This window comes from Crocuta crocuta, unplaced genomic scaffold (assembly GCF_008692635.1).
Source record: "Crocuta crocuta isolate KB4526 unplaced genomic scaffold, BGI_CrCroc_1.0 scaffold126, whole genome shotgun sequence".
NCBI classification, from domain to species: Eukaryota; Metazoa; Chordata; class Mammalia; order Carnivora; family Hyaenidae; genus Crocuta; species Crocuta crocuta.
In genome coordinates, this window is record NW_027531000.1 from 6,919,464 (window position 1) to 6,941,938 (window position 22,475).

Below are 22,475 nucleotides of genomic sequence, written 5' to 3' on the forward strand. Positions count from 1 at the left end.
TGGTGTTTCAGTTGGCCAGACTCTAGCCCTCTGAGCTTCCACGACAGCATACCACGGACTGGGTGGCTTAGACCACAGACCTTGATTTTGTCACAGTTCAGGAAGTCCAAGGTCAAGGTGCCGGAAGATCCAGTTTCTGGTGATGTGGCTTCTCCTGCCCTGTGAATGGCTCCCTTCTTGGTGTCCTCATGTGGCCTTAGCTCTGTGCTTCTGCAGAGGGACAGACCTCTGGGGCCTCTTTGTCTTCTGAGGAGGACCCAGCTTGTAGGGCTGGCTTCTTAGGGCCACTCTCATGACCTCACTTAACATTTATTACCTTTTTGTGTATAAATGGGCAACCTTTGGTCCTATCGAATCTCCTTTGGCCTTTCTTCTTTTTCAAATGACACCTGGGAAGAGTGCCTTCTTCAGGGCTGGTGGGGGCTTGGTTCATCCGCCTCCTGGGGTGCCCGTCTCTCCCTTTCCTGCGTGCTTGGTGTTCACCGGTGTGTATGTATTTTCCTGAATACGGGGCGCGTGTCCTAAGGGGCCTGGTCCTCAACGTAGTCATCACTCCTGGGGCTCTGCGTGAGGAGTTGGGGGCAGGAGGAGGCAGAGGAAATGGGAACCCAGCAGAAAGAGGGTTCCAGGCTGGCCCTGGATGAGGGTGCTTCTGTCTGCCCAGGCTTAGGCAGAGAACCATTCCTGAGAGTAGAGTGCTATTCCCATGGAAACGTGTGGCCTCCTTCGCCCCTCCCTGGGCCCCCTGTGTGATGCTGTGTCTGTGTATTCTGTACAAAGTTATTTGTCCTTTCCCTTTGTAAACTACATTTGACACAGATTAAATCAATACAGACAAACAGAAAAACCCTAACATAGGCTCTGTCTCCAAATAGCCACATTGGTGGCTAGGCTTCAGCATGTTAATTTGGTGGGGGACACAGTTGAGTCCATAACAATAAAAATTTAAATTGTTTCAAATTTGAGATTACGATAAGCAATCCTGCAATGAATTTACATGTACACTGGAGGTAAAATTTGTGGTTTATAGATATACACATTTAACACAGGATAGTGATGTTTATCTGTTTGAACCAATTTGCATGATCATCTCTCTATTTTCTGCGTATTGTCCATAGTCCCACCTATGGATCAGTCTTTTAAATTTATTTTTTTTAATTAATTGTGTTTTCAAGAAGAGTGTGAGAGGGAGAGAGAATCTCAAGGAGGTTCCATGTCAAGTGCAGAGCCCCGTGTGGGACTCGATCTCGTGAGCATGAGATCATGACCTGAGCCGAAATCGAGTCGAATGTTAACCAACTCAGCCACCCAGGTGCCCCTTGGGGGACATTTTTTGTTGTTTAAGCCACCCGGTCTGTGGTGTTTGTTATGGCAGCCCAGCTGACTTAGGCCCACCCCACCCAGGAAATCATCTCTTTCCTTGGGGCAAGGATTCCTATTGTTTCCCTTTACCCACTGCCCCCTGCCTCTGCCTCTCTCTCTCTCTCTCTCTCATATCCCAACGACCTAGAACAAGGTTTTATGTATAGTAGCCATTTAGATACCTGCTAAATGAATGAAGAGAATCTGACTGTTTTGATTTTGGTTTTAATTTGAGAATGTCTGCTAGGGTATCCCAAAGTTATTACATCAAAGAAGCCTACATACGATAAAGTTTGTCTTTCAAACAGATCTCTGTTTGTCTCTGGTTGTCTCAGGGCAAGTCGGGAGGCTCTATTATACTTCATATACTTAGTATACTCTTCCATCTGTGATTCAGAATGGCTGCTGTTGCTCCTGCTATCTCTTCTGTATCCTAACCAACAGGAAGAAGGAAATGACGATTAAAGTTGCATTCATCTATCTTAAAAATCTATCTCGTGTTGGCATACATAATTTCCCTTCACATTTGATTGGTCACAAAGCCACATGACTTATAAAACTGCAAGAGGGGCTGGGAAATACAGTCTTGACTCAGGTGACCATATGTTGAGCTAAGACTATTGAAGGAAGGAGGGGAGAATGAATATTGGAAGGTAGTTACTCTGGTAGAGGGAATATAGGAAAATGTATTTTGAGTGCCTAAATGCTGCCTTTTAAATATTTTACTTTAAAAATCAAAAGAAAGGGGGGCGCCTGGGTGGCTTAGTCGGTTAAGTGTCTGACTTTCACTTAGGTCATGATCTCGCGGTTCATGGGTTCGAGCCCCGTGTCAGGCTCTGTGCTGACTGCCAGCTCAGAGCCTGGACCTATTTCAGAGTCTGTGTCTCCCTCTCTCTCTGACCCTCCCTTGCTCATGCTGTCTCTCTCTCTCTCCTAGAAATAAATAAAAATATTTTTTAAAAAAATCAGAAGAAAGGATAACTAAAGTTACTTTCTTGTGTGCCTTTGAATTTTAAGTGATGAGAGAATTTGACTCCTACTCCAGAAATGGTATTATTAAAAAATTTAAAGCCATATTCTATTTGAACGTGTGGATTTCTTTTTATGCCTCAAGATGAGAAAAGAATGGCTATGTAAAGGGAATGAAGAAAAATTAGCAAATTATGTGGTAGTAATCACTAGAAGAACTAGAAATAAAATGGTTTCAAATGGTTGCCTTTGGAAGTAAAGGAGATGTGACATGAAAGTATTTCTTTTATTATATGTCCTTCTGTACTGTGACTTTTTAAAACTCATGTGCCTGGACTGTTTTAATGCAAATGAGACCTCTTAAAGAATAGGATTTTATAAAAATGAAGATTGAAAGTATAAACTAAAATAATGTGATGAGAAGAATACTTAAAATCAGTAAGGTGGCAAGTTCAGAAGGTACGGTTTTCACTCTTTCTATCTTTGTCTTGAGGATCAGAACTGAGAGCTACAGGCAGTTAAAGGGTCCAGGGCTTTTTTTTTTTTTAATTAAAAAATAATTTTAATGTTTATTTATTCTTAAGAGAGAGAGAGAGAGATCATGAGCAGAGGAGGGGCAGAGAGACAGGGAGACACAGAATCTGAAGTAGGCTCCAGGATCTGTGCTGTCGTGATGTGGGGCTCGAACCCACAAACCATGAGATCATGACCTGAGTCGAAGCCAGATGCTCAACCGACTGAGCCACCGCCCTGGTCTAGGGCTATTTAAAAATAAAAGTTGTGCTCTAGGGACTAAGAACGTAATGTCCCCTGATTCCTCCCCGTGGTGCTTAGGTGAGGATGGACTCCCTCAGGGAGCTAGGATCTACTTCTGTTCACCGCAACTTTCAAGACATTTCTGTCCACTCCATGCTTCCATTTTAGGAGTCATGCACAGAAAGGTAAGTCCATGTGTGATGTCTTCCTTGACAAAGTGATGCGGTTTAAGTAAGATACTCCAAATATGAGCCCTGTGTCTTGGTGATATGTAAACCCTAAATTGCGTGTAGTGAGTTGGAAGACTAAGTTCGCTGTCTTCTGCTCCAAGGTAGCCGAGGGGCTTCTTGGAGGCATCCTTCCTTGCTGACCAAGGTGAGCTCCTCTCCCCTCCACATCCATTACCCTCGTGTTGTAGTGGGCCCGGCCACAAGACAGGTATCACCATGCTGGAGAGAGTTAAGGTGCCAGCCCAGGGTCACCTGGTTGTCCTCAGAACCACGGGAGGCTTTTCTTTTCAGGCCAGTCACACCTGCTGAGAATCCAGTAGTTCGATTTTACCTGTGAAGCCAACTTGGGCAATGTCTAACCCCTCTGGCTCTGGGTTCATACATGTACAGTGAGGACTCTCCTAGTGGGGCTAGAAGGTCAGGTTAGACGATGCACCCTCTGGCTGTGTCAGCGAGGGGTCATATTAAATGATAAGTTTTCAGGGTGCCTGGGTGGCTCAGCCCATTAAGCGTCTGACTCTTGATTTTATCTCAGGTCATGATTTCATGGTTTTTGAGCTCGAGCCTCGCGTCGGGCTCTGTGCTGACAGCACACTACTTGTGTGACTTGTACTGACAGTGCTGACAGAGCACTACTTGGGATTCTCTCTCTTCCTCTCTGTCTGCCCCGCCCCTCCTTCCTCTCTCTCTGTCTCTCTCAAAATAAATAAGTAAACTTTAAAAAAAATGATAAGCTTTTATCCTGGCTGCATGGTACCTGGAGATCTTTGAAGAAAACTACGTGCCTGACTTCACAGTGGCCACACTGTGGAGGTGGGGCAGGTTGGGGGACAGTGGGACTGAAGGCAAACAAGAAGAAAACACACCCTCCAACTCTTCCCAGGAGCTGGCTGGAGACACACTGCCAGAGAAGTCGGAATGCGGCTGCGCCTGTGGGGCCTCGACGGAGGGTCCGGAGACACAGATCAACCAGAATTCAAAAGTGGTCAACTATCCGCCTGTGCTTCAAACTGAAGGGGTCTCCATAGGCTCCTGTTGATTTCACCACATGATTGAGAATCTTTGCCTGAGTTCCGCTGAGAAAATCACCTTCTCTCCCGAAGGCCCCACAAAAAATTTCTCCATGCCTATGTAGCTTCTGCATGAACATACTGGTCTTACTTTCAGGGGTCTGGTAGTCTCCAGGAAGAAAAACCCAGGTTTGTGATCTGGCCTAAGTCAACTTGACTGATGATGGCTCTTTAGACAAGTACTGCAGCCGCTGGCCATCGTAGGTAGGTGTTAGCGATCTCCTCCTCTAAACCTCACCCAAGATGGTAGGTTACAAGGCAGTCAAACTCTTAATAGTGAGAAGGCGCAAAAGTGGATGCTCCCCACTTCCCATACACCGCGTGAGGTCTGCCAGCTACACTTGGGCATTTTAATGCACCCTTTGCTCTCTCGGCTCACTGTGAAGTCAGTGCAGTGATAATCCAAGGGCAAGGCCAGCCCAGCTTACAGTTTGGTCGGGTGACAGAGCACCCATTAAGTGTGTACTGGGGCAGGTGGTTTTACACTCTAAGAATTGCTCCAAGTTACTACGCTGTTGTGTACCTATCACTTTTCTTCTCAATCACATCCCAGGTGAGACCCCATGGAACGCTTTTTAGCCAGGCACCTAACTGACCTCTAACTCATTTCTCCATTGATAAATAAGTCCCAATGGCACATGTTTTTCATTGGTGAAAGGAGTCACATTTGAGAAACACAGATGGCTTAGAAATATGTAGGCACTCCTGCCTTGCACGGAAAGGGTTATGACAGAGGTCACAGACTTTTTACAAAAAGGGTCAGATAAAAAATATTTTAGGCTTTAGGGCCAGCTAGTTGATATCCCAGCTATTCACCTCAGTTACGGTGACATGAAAGTCACCACAGACAATACATAAATGGCTCTGTTGTAATAAAACTATAGTTACGTTAGGTTGTCCACTCATAGTGTAGAGGAATCTGGCAAGTCCAGGATCTTGTTTACTCTGGAACAGTGAAAGCCCTTGATTCTTCTATCCCTGAACATTGCCTTAAGTAGGGGATTCTGTCCTGTAACCTCAGACATCTGGGAGGCTAGCCGCTAGAACATGGCAGTATTTTCCTTGCCTGTAACTTCTGTGTGAGGACAGAGAGCTGGGACCTCACTCAGCAAGCATGAGCTGGCTTTGGGACTGTGGTGGCAGCTGTTGGTCCTTGTTACATACCAGGTAATGGCAGGGAAATGGAGAGGACACCTGTGGCCTTCTCTCCCTTTGAATGGGAGGCTGCCACCATTTGCCAGAAAGAATGCGGTGATTGTCAGTGACCCAACTGGCTTAAGTCTGTGTGTAATTGTCACTGAAGCGAAATTCCAGAAGTGAGCTGACCTGGCCTCCTACATGGCTTTCGGTTCATCTTGATCCTGGATGCGGCCTCTCTGTGTTGGTTCTCTGTGCATTAAAACTATTAAAACATTTTTTCTGTCTATATAAAATTCATTGCATGTGTGTGTATATATGCACATAGCATAAACGTAACCATTTTAACCACTGTTTATTTTTTTAATTGATTGATTTGGAGATAGAGAGAAAGAGCATGAATTGGGGAGGGGCAGAGAGCGAGGGAGAGAGAGTATCCTTTTTTTTTTTTAAATGTTTTATTTCTGAGAGAGAGAGAGACAGAGAGAGAGACAGACATACAGTGTGAGCAGGGGAGGGTCAGAGAGAGAGGGAGATGCAGAATCTGAAACAGGCTCCAGGCTCCAAGCTAGCTGTCAGCACAGAGCCTGACGTGGGGCTTGAACCCACGAACCATGAGATCATGACCTGAGCCGAAGTTGGAAGCTTAACTGACTGAGCCACCCAGGCGTCACCCCCCCCTTTTTTTTTGGAGAGAGAGTATCCTAAGCAGGCTCCATGCTTTCAGTGCGGAGCCCGATGTGGAGCTCAAACCCACAAACTGTGAGATCATGATCTCAGCTGAAACTGAGAGTCAGGTGCTTAACCGACTGAACCACCCAGGCTTTTGTCTTTTTGTGACTAGCTTATTTCACTTGGAGGAATGTCTTCAGGTTGATCCAAATTGTAGCATCTATCAGAATTTCCTTTTTAAGGCTGAAGAATATTCCAGTGTAGGTACAGACCACATATGTGTCTGCGCACACGTATTCACGTGTCAGTAGTCACTGGGGTGGTTTCCACTTTTTGACTGCTGGGAACAATGCTACTATGAATATTGGTACACAGACCGCTCTTTGAGCAGGGGTGCGTACCCAGAAGTAGGATAACTGGATCATATTGTGATTCTTTGTTGAAAGTTTTTTTTTTTTTTTAACATTTATTTATTTTTGAGAGAGTGAAATGGAGCACCAACAGGGGAGGGGCAAAGAGAGAGAGAGGGAGACACAGAATCCAAAGCAGGCTCCAGGCTCTGAACTGTCAGCACAGAGCTGGACATGGGGCTCAAATTCATGGACTGTGAAATCATGACCTGAGCCAAAGCCAGATGCTTAACGGACTAAGTCACCCAAGCGCCCCACTATGTTGAAAGTTTTGAGCCACCATACTGTGTCCCAAGTGGCTGCATCATTTTACTTTTCTGCCTACAATGCACAAGGCTTCTAATTGATCCACATCCTCTCCAACATTCGTTACTTTTTTTTTAAACAGCTCCACTAATGCACATGAAGTAGAATCTCATGTGGTGTTGATTTGCATTTCCCTAATGACTAGTGATGTTCAGCATCCTTTCATGTGCTTATTAGACATTTGTATATCTTTTTGGAGAAATAACTGATTAAATATTTTGCCTAATTTTTAAAGTTCATTTTATTTATTTTGAGAGAGAAAGAGTGAGCCAGCAAGAGCTTGAGCAGGGGAGGGGCAGAGAGAGAGAGGCAAAGAGAATCCCAAGTGTGCTCTATGCTGTCAGTGCAGAACCTGACACAGGGCACAATCTTGGGAACCATGGGATCATGACCTGAGCCGAAATCAAGAGTCGAACACTTCACCAGCTGAGTTAATAAAGCATTCCTAAGAGTTTTTATTTAAATTCCAGTTAGTTAGCCTACAGTGTAATATAAGTTTCAGGTGTACAATACAGAGGTTCAGCACTTGGGCACATCACCCGGTGCTCCTCACAAGTATGTCACCCATCCCCCCACCTCGGGCAAGCCTCAGTTCTCTATAGTTAAGAGGCTGTTTCTTGGTTTGCTTTTCCCTCTTTTTTTTTCCCTCTGCATGTTTGTTTTGTTTCTTAAATTCCACATAGGAGTGAAATCATATGGTAGTTATCTTTCTCTGACTTAGCATAATGCTCTGTGGCTCTATCCATGTCCTTGCAAATGGTGAGATTTCATTCTTTTTTATGGCTGAATAATATTCCATTCTTCCTGCCTATCATCTCTCTATCACATCTTTATATATTCATCAGTCAATGGACACTTGGGATATTTCCATAATTTAGCTGTTGTAGATAATGCTGCTATAAACACTGGGGTGCATGTAACCCTTCATATTAGCACTTTTGTATTCTTCGGGTAAATCCCTAGTAGTGCAATTACTGAGTCCTTTCTTCTACATGATTAAAAAAAAATTTTTAATGTTTTATTTATTTTTGAGAGGGAGAGGGACAGCGTGAGCAGGGGAGGGTCAGAGAGAGAGGGAGATGTAGAATCTGAAACAAGCTCCACGCTCTGAGCTGTCTGTCAACACAGAGCCCAACGTGGGGCTCAAACCCACGAACCATGAGATCATGACCTGAGCCAAAGTCGGATGCTTAACTGACTGAGCCACCCAGGTGCCCCATGATTTTTTTTAATTAAAAGTCTATTTTTTTCCTTAAATTTTTTTTAACGTTTATTTTTATTTTTGAGAGACAGAGAGACAGAGCATGAGCAGGGAAGGGGCAGAGAGAGAGAGAGACAGAGACACAAGATCTGAGGCAGGCTCCAGACTCTGAGCTGTCAGCAGAGAGCCCCATCCGGGGCTGGAACCCACAGACTGTGAAATCATGACATGAGCCAAAGTCGGACACTTAACCGACTGAGCCACCCAGGTGCCCCTCCTACACGATTTTTAAATGATGTTTCCCAAAGTGTGTGCCTTGGAACTCTGGTTCTGAAGGATCTTAAATGGGCTTTTTGTGGGTAAAAAGGGTTCTGAGACCAAATACTAATGCTGTGGTTTGGGTTCAAAAAAGTCTAAAATTTTTGTTTTGTTTTGTTTTGTTTTTAGTTTTGCTTGTGAAATATCTGGAACGTTAAGACGCTAATACTTAAATAGTGAATCTCTGAGTGGGAGAGAATGAAATACATTTCTCAAACTTAACTGACCACAGAACTCTCTTTTATGTAGAACATTTTGCAGGACTAGACTGTTGCTGAACAGGACGCTGGGAATGCTATCCTGGCTTCTTTGCTGTGTCCGTGGGCGTCCGTTGTCTGGTTTACTGCGTCCCTCTGTGCTGTTCTCAGCATCGGTGTGCCCGTGCCTCAGGGCTTCCCTCACTCTGTTCTCCCTTTTACCACCTGTGCTAGTCAGTGGGCACCAAATCTTGATTCTTCCTCCCTAAAGAGAACTTGAACCCATTCCCTTTACTTTATTTTTGTTTTCCCAGTCATCAGTATGGTTGCTTGGACTTCTGCAAACCATCTGAATGGGTCTTGCTTTATACCAAGCTACCACAATGGTCTTTTAGAAACATAAATTAGATAAAGTCATGCGCTTAACTTAAATTCTGTATTATTTGTCAGCAACGGTGTGTAAGTCATTTTGAACTGTACTGAAAAATGCTATTCAAGTACCAAACTTAGGGATATCTCCTTTTTAAAAAGAAGTGCAAGTATAATTAACATAACAGTGTTGAATTAGCTTCAGGTGTACAATATGATTCAATAATTCTATGCATTCCTCAGTGCTCCTTGTAAGTGTCTTAATCCTCTGCATCCATGTCACCTGTCCCTCCCTCCTCTGGCAACCACCAGTTTGTTCTCTGTAGTTGAGTATTGTTTTTTTGGTTTCTTTTTTTCTTTGTTCACTTGTTTCTGAAATTCTACATATACATGAAATCATATGGTATCTGTCTTTCTCTGATGAATTCATTTCACTTAGCATTGTACCTTCTAGATCCATCTGTGTTATTGCAAATAGCAAGATTTCATCCTTTTTATGGCTGAGTAATATTCTATTGTGTATCTGTGTATACTACTACATTTAAAAATTTTAATGTTTATTTTTGAGAGAGAAACAGGGTTTGAGCTGGGAAGGGGCAGAGAGAGAGGGAGACACAGAATCTGAAGCAGGCTCCAGGCCCTGTCTGAGCTGTCAGCACAGAGCATGACGTGGGGCTCAAGCTCACACACCATGAGATCATGACTGGAGCCGAAGCCAGATGCTTAACCGACTGACTCACCCTACAGGGTTTTTTAAAATTTTCTTTGAGAGAGAGGGAGCACAAGTCAGAGAGGGGCAGAGGGAGAGAAGAGAGATCATCCCAAGCAGGCTGTACACCCAGAGTAGAGCCTGACATGGGTCTCGATCTCACAGCTGTGAGATCATGACCTGAGCCACAATCAAGAGTTGGATACTTAACCCAGGGAGCCACGTGGCACCCCTATACCACATCTTCTTTATCCATTCATCTGCTGTTGGAGCCTGGGATTTCTTCCGTATCTTGGTTACTGTAAATGACGCTGCTATAAACAGGAGTGTGTGCAGCCTTTTGAATTAGTTTTTTCATTTTCTTTGGGTAGATACCCAGTAGTAGAAGTACTGTATGCTATGCTAATTCTATTTTTGATTTTGAGAGGAGTATCCTTACTGTTTCCCACAGCAGCTACACCAGCTTTCGTTCCCACCAACAGGACACAGTGACCTCTTTCTCCACATCCTCACCAACACGTGCTGTTTCTTGTGTTTTTGATTTTAGCCATTCTGACAGGTGTGGGGGGGGGATCTCATTGTGGTTTGGATGCGTGTTTCCCTGATGATGAGCGATGTTGAGCATCTTTTCATGTGTCTGTTGGCCATCTGGATGTCGTCTTTGGAAAAGTGTCTCTTGATGTCTTTTGCCCATTTTTAAAAATTGGATTATTTATTAGAGATGTCTCCTTTAAAGAAATGAAGTAGATTCAAAGTTATCTCTGATCTTTTTTCTTACAATCACTTGCATTCTTTTTGGAAGGAGAGAAAACAGTACTTTGCTCAGAGGTGGTTGGAGGGCTCTGATACCAACTTCCTGTAATCCATAGTCTAATGTCTCTGTACCACAGAAACCAACTGCTGCTGTTGGACAGTTTAAATTTTGTGGCATTTGTTTATTGCAGTGATTTATTTCTTCGTGGTGTTTCTTGAGTTCTGTTAAAATCTGATGAGACTTTTGAGTGTTCCAGAAGAAAAACAGATGATCCAGCTTACCAGTGGTTCTCCAACAGAGGGCAGTATCCCCTCCAGCCCTGAGGGTAATTGGAATGGGAATGAGAGGTGGGAGTGTCCTCAGTCTCCGTGCTCCTGGCATTGAGTGGTCTGCTGCCCAGAATGATCGCTGTCCTGCCCTGCACAGGACATGTCCGCACATAGAGAATTCTCTGGTGCCCAATGTTCTCATTACACTGTTGGTCACCAAAAGACAGACTTTAGCACTGCATGTGGTACCTCATCAAACCTAGCCCCTGACTGTGTTCTGAGTGTGACACACACACACCCTCTACCTCTGCTCCCTGCTTTTCTCTAACATGTGATACGTTCTTGAGCAAATGAAACTTTGTGTTCTTTCCTCCATCCGGAATGCTGTTCTTTCCTTGAGTCGTTAATAAACCCTTCCTTCTGAGCCTGTTTCCGTCTCTGACCCTTCTGCTCAGAGGGAGAGCTAACTGATCTTTCCCTGTGTTCTGCAGCACCCAGCATACCGCGCGTAGTCACCAGGGAATGGTGCAAGTGTATTAGTTCCTTTCTGGGAATATGGTAGGTTTATATTTCACACCCCTCCTTTAATTAAGCACAGTCAAATGACTTGCTTTGGACAATGAAATATGAGCAGAATGGCTTTGGGTAATTTCCAGGTGGAAACTTCAGGAGCTAGTCATGTTCTACCATTTGCTCTTTCTTTCTGCTGTGGCAGCCAGGAGCAAGGTGGACAGTGGCTGCTCTGACCCTCGGCCCTGCAGTGAGGAGGACCAGAAGCAGAGCTCCCTACCAGCCCCACTTGACATGTAGTATGAATAGGAACTAAGCTGTGGGGTCATAAGTCTCTGAAATGTTGACATTGCTTGTTACTACAGCATGACCATGCTCAGACTGACTGAACGACCCCTCTATTCTAACACTTATCATATGATACTGTTACTGTTTTCCTTTCCTTTTTTTTTTTTTTTTTTTTACCCAAATGAATCTCCGATGTAGGCTATGGGCTTCTTTCTTTCTGGTAGCGACTGTTGTTTTTGTTCTATTGTTACAATTTTGCAAAGTAAAAAAGTTATATTATTGCTGTATAATAAATTACATCATAACTAAGTGGATTAAAACAATAAGTTATTGGGGCGCCTGGGTGGCTTAGTCGGTTAAGCATCCGACTTTCGCTTATGTCCTGATCTCGCGGTTCGTGGGTTCGAGCCCCGCGTCGGGCTCTGTGCTGACTGCCAGCTCAGAGCCTGGAGCCTGTTTCAGAGTCTGTATCTCCCTCTCTCTCTGACCCTCCCCTGCTCACACGGTCTCTCTCTCTCTCTCCTAGAAATAAATAAAACATTAAAAAAAAAAATAAGTCATTTTGACCCTCATGGTTCTGTGGGTCAGGAATTTGGGAGCCATTTAGCTGGGTAGCTCTGGCTCAGAGTCACTTATGGGGTCACAAGTCAAGGCTCGCCTGGGCTTAAAGGATCCACATCCAAGATTGCTCACACATCTGGTTGGCAAGATGGCGGGGGGGCCTTTGTGAGAGGCCTCAGCTCTTTCCCATGTGGCCTTACAATATGTTAATGATGCCATTGATTTGAGAGGGAGAGAGATGAAGTGGCAATGTCCTTAATGACTTAGGCTCAAAAGTCACTTCTGTCAGGGGCCCCTGGGTGGCTCAGTCGGTTAAGCGCCTGACTTTGGCTCAGGTCATGATATCGTGGTTGGTGGGTTTGAGCCCTGGGTGAGGTTCTATGTTAGTAGTTTAGAGCCTGGAGCCCACTTCAGATTCTGTTTGCCTCTCTCTCTGCCCCCTCCCCCACTTGCAATCTATATCTCTCAAAAATAAATAAATGTTAAAAAAAATTTTTTAAAGTCACTTCTGCCCAATTTATGTTCCAAGTTACTCACCAAGTGTGGCCCACATTCAAGAGGAGAATTAGATTTCACCTCATTTTGAAGAAAAGGCTATTGCAGTGTTCTGAACATTTGTGTGAACCCCAATTTATAGGTTGAAATTGTCACCCGCAGAGATGATGGTATTAGAAAGTAGGGCCTTTGGGAAGTGCTTACTTAGGTTATAAAGTGGGGGAGCTCTAATGAATGGGGTTAACATTCTTATAAAAGAGACCCATAGGTCCTTTCCACCTTCCACCATGCAAGGACACAGAAGACATGCCAGCTCTGAAACGGGAAGCGGCTCTTACCAGAATGCATGCGACCATGGCATCACTTTGATCCTGGACTTCTAGTCTTCAGAACTGGGAGAAATAAATTTATAAGCCATGCCATTTTGTTCCATTTTGTTCTTGTAGCTTGAATAGACTAAGACATGTGTCATGAAAATCTGTGGCCATGCTTGAAAACTACCTCAGGAGCACATAGTGGGCCCTCAGTAAGCACATCCTGAAGGAAGGAACCACTGTTTTCATTCAGTCTGCTGGGAAGGGCCTCAGCTGCTTTCCTTATTTCCTTCAAGTTCAAGTTTTCTCCCCTTCAATTAGCCTTTATTTCAAACTCCATCCCATAGTTTCTTCAGTTTATTTCTGCTCCAGAGAATGAATTATGTATAACCGGTACCCAGTAATTTTTTTGAGTGTGCCTGAGGAGCTTTAAATAGCAAGAGAGCTAAGTCTCACCAACCTTGTAAATTAGATGCCTCAAAAATTGTCATAGGAGAGTAACTTGAAATTTTGTCCTTTCCACGGGTTGATACAATCACCTTTACCTTGTTTTTAGAGGCTTCTTCCAAACTGGGAATGAGATTTGAGATTCCATCAGACCCAGTTGTAACTCCAAAGAGTATTGTCTCCCTCATCCGTGGTGAGGGCTTTTTGGGCAAAGCTCTGGCTGGTGGCCTTAGCCAGTCTGGGGATGTCAGTCTTCGGCTTATTGGAGATTCCGGGTAGAGATTTTGTTGGCTGCATAGATGTGTTGACCAGAGCTAACGCAGTGTAACTTTGTGTTTCTCCTATGAACACTGGTTCAGTATTCACCAACTTCACCTCATGTTTACAGGACATAACTACCACAAAGAATCAGAAATGACTGGATCTCCTTCTTGAGGCCCCCTTCTTAACAGTGTTCCTTTGCAATATTCATGAACTTTAGGGCCAGGACTAGCTGCCTAATTTGTGGGGCTCAGTGTAGAAATGCAAGAATGTAAGAATTCCAAAATGAGCATCAAAATCAAGCACACGAGACCCTCTGTGACTGCTCACACCCCATGTCCACATAGCTGGCTCTGCACATAGGTTTATTCAAGCCAAAAGACACCTATAAGCACCAGGCTGGGATGGAAGACTCTGGTGAACTCACCACAGTAGTTGACTTGGGTCACCAGTGATGTTGTAGTCGAAGGTGAAGGCTGCACGGCTCAAAGGATGCTGCTTGTCCCCTATTGTGTGACGACCTTGTTGGTTGACACCCTATCCAAGCTGCCATGTTCCTCTTCCTACAACTCCCATTACATGATTGGTTACCAACTCGTAAACCCTGGGGGAGGGCAGCCAGCCCTGGCAGAGTGCGGCATGCCAGCCCAGATGTCTCCTTTTTGCAGTGCCTTTTGAGGCTTTAGTTGGGAGAACCCCCTAAGCCCGGCCATGTCCACCCTGACAGGTTTCTCCAACTTTCATTTTTGGGAGAGTAGAAGTCCCTAATATTTTCATCCTGGAAATTCCTAGCTCTTGATGCCAAATTACCTTTTCCCATTCCAGAGGCCTACATAGCAAGTGTGTGTGGGGGGCAACTTTGTTAATTTTTAGGACCAATAAATTGGTCCCTTCAAAGTGTGAAAGCAGAGAAACCTTGGCTACATATGAAGAGGCTACTTCGGTGTCCTTACACTGAGCAAGGACACTTGCTCCAGGAGTCTTTCTGGCTTTGTGGATCAGCCTTTGGAGTAGCTGTGAAGGATTCAAGCGTAAAACTCATACATAGTTATATCCTTATTTGTTTTGACCTGCAAAGATTTATTTTTATTTTAATTTTTTTAAACATTTATTAATTTTTGAGAGACAGAGACAGTGCAAGCAGGAGGGGTAGAAAGAGAGGGAGACACAATATCTGAATCAGGTTCCAGGTTCTGAGCTGTCAGCACGGAGTCCGATGAGGGGATCAAACCCACAAACTATGGGATCATCACCTGAGCTGAAGTCCATTGCTTAACTGAGCCACTGAGGCCCCCAAAGATATTTTTTAAAGTTTATTTATTTTGACAGAGAGGAGAGAGAATCCCAAGCAGGCTCCACACTGCCAGCGCAGAGACCAATGTGGGGCTCGAACTCAGGAGCCATGAGTTCATGATCTGAGCTGAAACCGAGTTGGATGCTTAACTGACTGACCCACTCAGGCTCCCCAAAGACTTTTTTTTGGGTAAAATTTCCAGCTACTTGCCAACCTTTAAATCGGGAAATTTCATAAACAAGTCCAATTTCAGACTCTCTGGGAAAACCTGTATACCTAAAAACACTAGGCCTACATAGCAGTTTCCCCTATAGCTGAAGCACTAGTTTTCCTCTTCCACAGCCTGTGTGACCACTCCTTCCCGTCACCTGCCTGGTCTGTGTGGGATCGACTGGCTGGGACGGCTCAGAGCCTCCTGGAGCCCAGCTGATACCAGGTGTTAAATATTTTGAATATTACTGTTGCTTGGAGACTTTTGAGTTGCTAACCCTGCTCAGCAGAGAAGCAGCTGTCAGCTTCTTGCTAAAAAACAAATTTAAATTCTGACTCCAGGGTCACTCTGTTACACTGATTAATCTGTTAGATTGTCAGTATTCTCCACGATTTCATTTACTGGGAGCAGAGCTTCGAGATGAAATCTAAGAGGAATTTCAAAAGTCTGGCCAGGTCTGTGCTGATAGCGTGGGTGCCCTAGAAGCCAATTTGCATGAGGGCTGAGGCCCCTCCCTGAAGACAATTCATCCTGATGAAATGAGGATCCAGGTACTAGAACCTGACCTTGCTGAAGGAACTCACTTGTCAGATAATGGCATGAAGTCTGACATCCTGATTCCTCTCTGCATCTAGCCTTCACTGGCTTCTCTCTGCAGCCACAGAACAGGGCAACAGTTAAAAATGGAACGGTGTTTCTCTACAAACTCTTGCTTATCCCCTCGGCAGAACTGAATATAAAGGGGATAAAGAGACACGTTCCTGTCCCTTCCCCAGGACACTTGCCGCTCTGTGAACATACCTATCCTTCATTGGCAGGGCCCTGCGGATACTTCAGTGTTCTGTGGGAAAAGACTTGTGGGCCCTTCTTGGTGGTTTGGGTCCTAACAATCAATGCGTGCTCTTCCAGATCCTTACACAGCTGCACACAGACCCAAGGAACCAAAACGGTTCACATGCAGACACTGACCGTGTGGCAGCGTGGTTATATTGCCTGTAATTTTCTCACAATACTTTAATGAAGATAGTGGTATATGTGCAAGTGTAAGTTAATTTAATGTCTGACCCTAGGAGTTGTTGGTTACCATTTCACATCTTATTCTGGTTACTTATTGCTGCCTAACCCACCTTCCGATTTGGTGGGTTAGGGCGCAGTGTAGTAATATTTCTCACAGTTCTGTGGCCAGAGAGCTCAGCTGGTAGCTCCCACCGGAAATCTCTCATATGTTTGCAGCTGGGCTGCTGGCATCCAAAGCCGCCTCTGGGCCGGATGTCCAAGGTGGTTTCTTTCCTCATGTGCCTGGCACCTGGGCGGGGGTGGCTGCCACAGCTGGGGGCTAACTGGGCATCTCCCTCATGCGGTCTCTCCACCTGGCTTGTGGGGGCTTCCTCACAGAATGACAAATCAGGGTAGCCAGACTTCCAAGAGAGTGTTCCAGAGACTGAGGCATCTATCATAGCTCTTACCACTTGTCCTTGGAACATGCTGCATCACTTTTCCTCTCACCAAGGCTGACTGGGATGGTCAGTTTTATGTGTCAACATGGCTGGGCCTTGGTAACCAGATATTTGCTCTGATACTATTCTATATGTTTTCATGAAGGTATTGTTTAGATGACTTTAACATTTAAATGAGCAGACATTGAGTAAAGCAGACTGCCCTTCCTAATGTGGATGGGCCTTGTGCAATCAGTTGAAGGCCTTACTAGAATAAGACTGACCTCCTCTGAAGAAGAGGAAATTGTGCTAGCAAATGATTTTTTGATGCATGTACCATCAACTCTTCCTTGGGTATTCTGCCTGATGGTCTCCCCTGCGGGTTTGGGATTGACCAGGCATGACAGAGAGAATGACAAATTATGAGCCAATCCCTTAAAATCTCTCTAGCTCTGTTTCTTATTACTTCTCTTTTTTGCTCTTGACTAAGAGTGTCCCAGTTTTAGAGAGAAGAGCATCCAAGAAAATGTTTAGTCACCTTTAATTTATTACAGTTCTCATCTGAAATTCCCACTCTGGGGTTGATTAGTTGTATAGAAGTCATAATTTTTCAGTGGTGGAATGAGTGGTGTTAAAGGTATTTGGTTGAGTAGAAACACTCCATAGGCATCACAACCTTTGAGCCAAGGAGATTTAAAAACCTGACAAGCCACATGCCAGCAACTGCTCTTGGTCTAAAAAGTTACTTAGCCCTGTGTCCCTCACTTATCAGAGACACCTGCTGCTTGACCTAATGAAAGGGATTTTGAAATTCTTTGATAAGCTTCTTGTTGAAAAGCTCAAGGGTAGAGAACGAAATGTCTCTGAGCTCACAGGATAATTTGTTATGATTATTTTGGGCCACTTTGCTTTAAGAAATGATTATATAAATGGAAATATTTGGTCCAAGGCTTGGTTTTGTTATAACACAGCACACAGCAGTGAACCATGGGGCTGTGTGCTCCCACCTACCTCCAGCCGTTGGCTGTAACCAACACTGCCCTCCTCCCCCCAATCTATCGGTGTTGAATGGCCCAATGGGCTTAGGTCAGTTTGCACCATGAACTCTTCTCTCCCTCTCTAAACAAGGACTTTGGGATTCATATGACTTGGATTTGCATATTTAGATGCAGGCTGAAGAACTGAGAAATTGGAATCTTGACCAGATTGGCTGGCATCCGACCCTGCTTCATCTGTGTACTGGAAGGTGCAAGTGGCACAGATGATCATGCTTTCAATGGGTGGGTGTCTCTTGCTGTCCTTGTTTGGTGCATTGGCCCTGCCTCAGGCAAAGGTGGCCCACTGGGTGTCAGCTGACCCCATCTCACCAGTCACATTCATTACTCCTCGTTCCATGGCCAGGAGCTAGACAGGGCTTACAGGTCTTACTCTACTGCTGTGACTTTCAGGGAAGAAAGGAGAAATCTTCTTGTAGAAATAGAAAGATGGAGAAACGGATATCCCAACCAAGGGATTAAAGATTCCTCCTGCTAATCCCAGACATGGCTACAGGGAGACTGATGGATGGGGTTCTGTGTGAACCGTGTGGACATGAGCCACTGACATCAGTATTGTTATTGTGACTCTGTAATGAAGCAATTATTATCCCCTCACATGCTTATTCATGCATGATGAGAACACCTAAAATCTCTCAGCAAAAGTCTTGTACTCAGTACCGTATTATTAACTGTGCTCATCATGCTGTACATTATCTCTCTAGGTGTATTTATCCTACGTAACTCCAACTTGGTACCCTTTGGCCAACATCTCTCCGTTAATCCCCCAGTGCTTAGCTGCTGGTAGCCACCATTCTACTCCCCTCTTGTGTGGATTGGACTTCTCTAGATTCCACCTGTAAGAGATGATGTGGACTTTTTCTTTCTGTGCCTGGCTTCCTTCACTCAGCATTAGGTCACGCTGGTTCATCTGTGCCGTGTGCAACAATATGGGGGAACCTCCTTGCAAGTGAAAGGCAGCTTGAGGACTTGGAGGGTTGCTTTAACATTTTTTAGTATGGTTTTAAGTTCTTGGAGTTAGAGAACGAGGTGTGGCATACCTTTCCTGTTGGCATACACTGCAGACCTTCTCTGCAGTCTGGCTGCTTCCTTGGGGGCTGACCTATCTGAACCATGCCATTGGTGCCCCTTGCCATGGCATCTGGCTGCGTGCAGCCCGTGGGGAGCCCCTGCAGTCAGGTCAGGGCATTTCCTCCTTTTTAAAATTTTTAATTTATTTTTATTTACATTTTTAAAAATGTTTATTCATCATTGAGAGACAGAGAGAGAATGAGTGGGGGAGGAATAGAAAGAAAGGGAGACACAAAATCCCAAGCAGGCTCAGAGCTGTCAGCACAGAGCCCAGTGCAGGGCTCGAGCCCATAAGTCGTAAGATCATGACCTGAAGTGGGACGCCAACTGAGTCACCCAGGTGCCCCCAGGGTGTTTACTGCTGATGGCACCTTATACCTGCAACTCTCAGCTGCGGACGGGGCACCCTCAATGCAGGCTTTGTGTGCCTCCTGGTCTCTCTCCCCTGCTGACCCCACAATGTGCTGCTCCCTGTTTTGCCCCTTTAGACCTTCGGTAATAGGCTTTCTGTACCCACTCCCCACACCCGTGTAAATAGTTTGCATGTTAAACTCCCCTTGCATTAATTACTTGAATGGAGTGTATCATTTCTTTCTTGCCTGGATGCTCACTCATACTCTGTCTAGGTCAGTGGTTTTCATCTGGGGGCTATTTTTGTCCATCAGGGCGCATTTGGGAAGGTGTGGAGACATTTTTGGTTGTCACACATTGGAGGAGGGGTGCTACTGGCCTCTGAGGGTAGAGGCCAGGGATGCTGCTGACTGGCCCACAGTGCCCAGGACAGCCTTGTGAGGGACTTATGAGTCCCCACATGGCAGCGGTGATGAGCTGGGAGATGCTGCTCTGCGGGTTAACCCTGTCTGCTCTACACCTGGGACCTCAACACATTGACAGATCACATACGGAAACTGTAAAACCAATGGAATTTTAATTAACAATGTTAACTGAAAGTTAAGGATGCACTTGTTTCTCTGACATGAATCTGCCACTCACAACAGGATGTGGTCCGGACTGCTTGGGGCCCGGTTGTGGGTGCATCTGGATGCTGAGACTGGGTTTACTCCTTCCCCCCGCACGTCTCTCTGCTCACGCTACTAGGAGACCTTAACTCCTACGGTGCACAGTGAGGTTGGTTGGCTTTTATTTGGCACCAATATAATTTTCATCTCAAGTCTACTATTATCATTTCTCTCATAAAACCTGTGTCAATTGATGCTTTGCTAATTGCCAACATATTCCTTAATGTAATGTGCGAAGAAGAACCATATAGCAATACTCAGCGCTTCAGGTAGTTGTAAGGATTTCATAGAAGTTAAGGCAGGAGGCTAATATAAAATGTTTCACACGGAACTTATGGGACCCTGACGGTCTATCTTTGTGGTCCTGTGAGAGGACGCTGTTCTAGTACTGGATGGAAGATGCCAACAGACCCATTTTCCTTCCTCGGTGATGGGGACGCAGGAAACTTCCGCTGTGGGCAGGAGGTTTTGCAAACAGATGCACAGCTTTCTCCTTGGCTCTTTCTGTGATGGCTCCAAGATAAAGAAAGGCCTTTCTAATAAAACCTTATCCCCAAGCCACACAGTTGGGGAGGGGGGTGGTTTTCTCACACATTCCAATCACCGTGTTTTGCTTTCTCAGCACAGGCTTTCTAAATGAGATTCCCCTGTGACAGGAGACTAGCAACTTGAGTTTTTCTCTTCACGAGAGAGATTTGTTGGATTTCCTCCTTTTTCCCCTGGCTGAGGAAGTGTGCAGGCTTCTGAGGGCTGTTGAATGGTGCACAAAACAGAGGAGCTTTGCCAAGGGCTTGTGTTCTAAATTCCACCTGGACAATGCAAACTTTACTTCTGTCTCTAATAACCTCTCTGCTTGACCATATCAATCACAGAATCTTGGGTTGCTTTTTATTCTGTTCACGTGTTAGCACCTTTTGCAAATCTAAAACAATTATGAAACCATTTAAAAACAATAATGCTTAAATGCAAACACTTAAATGTTATTAAACTGTTAGCATCTTGCTGAATTATTTCCTTATGGTTAATTACTTTATTTCTTTATAGCTCGCCATGATAGATTGCTGGTTAGTGTTGTTTCCACTTTGTGAGAAAATACACTTATGTGCTTTGAAATTGTTAAGGGTGCCCGCCACCACTTTTAAAACTCTTTCAAAGCATTTGGTGGGGGTGGGCTATGGGGGAGAATTCTTTATTTAAATTTAGTCTTTATTTTAAAATAAATATTTAGCTATAGTGATTTTGATGAAAAGCCCTTTACTGGCTTAATGAAGGATTTTTATGGGTCTATATAACATCAGTGTCTTAATTACTACAAATGGATAATAAACCCTTTCTCATATGTGGGAATGGGAAACACACACAGAGGGAGTGCCATTAGGAACAATTGGATTTTCACTTGATAATTCAGTAAAAAAAATGTAAATACTGCAAATAACAGCCCTAGGGGTAGACTCTCCAGCTCCACCAGAAACCATAGAGCATAACTAATTTTTACAGAGATTTTCTCTGTGTTTTTTGGGCTGTGACAAAAACAAAATATGTATGCATGCAGGGAATGAAATCGTTGTTCATTTGGTGAGCACTAATTAATTTCTTTCTGTATGCTGGAGACATTTAATTCCTCATCATAAAAGGTCCTCAAAGTTAGGAAGATGCCCAGGGAGGAATAGATGACTCCATGCAAGTAGCTGCAATGTACCAGGAGTGGTCTGGAGTCTTAGAATGCATGTGTGTGGCTTTAAGAAATTCACTTGGTTTTAGAAACTTGCTTATTGTTAATACAGATTGGCCTTTGCCAGCTCAGCAAAAGGCCAATCAAAATAATTTCAGAGAGGTAGTAGTTTCAGTACTTAAAGTAAGAAAATGAAGAGCCGTCGAGTAGATCTTGAATGAACTACTGAATTAACATACTCTTAATTTCCTAATCAGAGGTTTTCAAACCAGAGTGTGTCTAAGAACCGCCAGGAAAACTAGATAAAATGAAGATTAAGGGCTGTACTCCAAGATAGTCATTCAGCAGGTTTGGGTAGGGTCCAGAGACTTTCTTTTTTATTGATAAGGACCACACGTATGGCCCACATTTTGAAAGCTTTGGTTTCTTTTGGCAGATTAAACATGCCCTCTTGAAACTATTCCTTTTATTTTTGTTTTTTCCCCCATTACATACGATTATTTAATTTAACTCAGTCCCTAATCAAATGGACCCAAATTTCAAGTTCAAAATCTTAAAGCCTGCTCATATAGAGAATTAAGATAATTTCTGCTTATATACAGAGATCGTTCTAGAAAATGGCGGTTATTTTTAAAAAGTGGCACAGCTGTTTCTCTACCTTTCTGTATAGCTCTGGTTTGAATTAAGGTAGGAGTCTGGAGAATCCAGAATCCAAGTCTGTGAAAAGATCATATCCTCAGCTCCAAAAACATATATGTGTGTGTGTGTGTGTGTGTGTGTGTGTGTATGTGTGTGTGTGTATATATATATGTGTGTGTGTATATATATGTGTATATATATCTAATGTTTTATTTTTAGAGAGAGATAGAGACAGCATGAGCAGGGGAGGGTCAGAGAGAGAGGGAGACACAGAATCTGAAGACAGGTGCCAGACTCTGAGCTAGCTGTCAGTCCAGAGCCCAACACGTGGCTCGAACCCACGAACTGTGAGATCATGACCTGAGCCGAAGTCGGACACTTAACTGACTGAGCCACCCAGGCGCCCCTCCAAAACATATTTTATAGGCTTCTTATAATGAGATTTTTGTTGAATCTGTCTCTACAGTGATAGC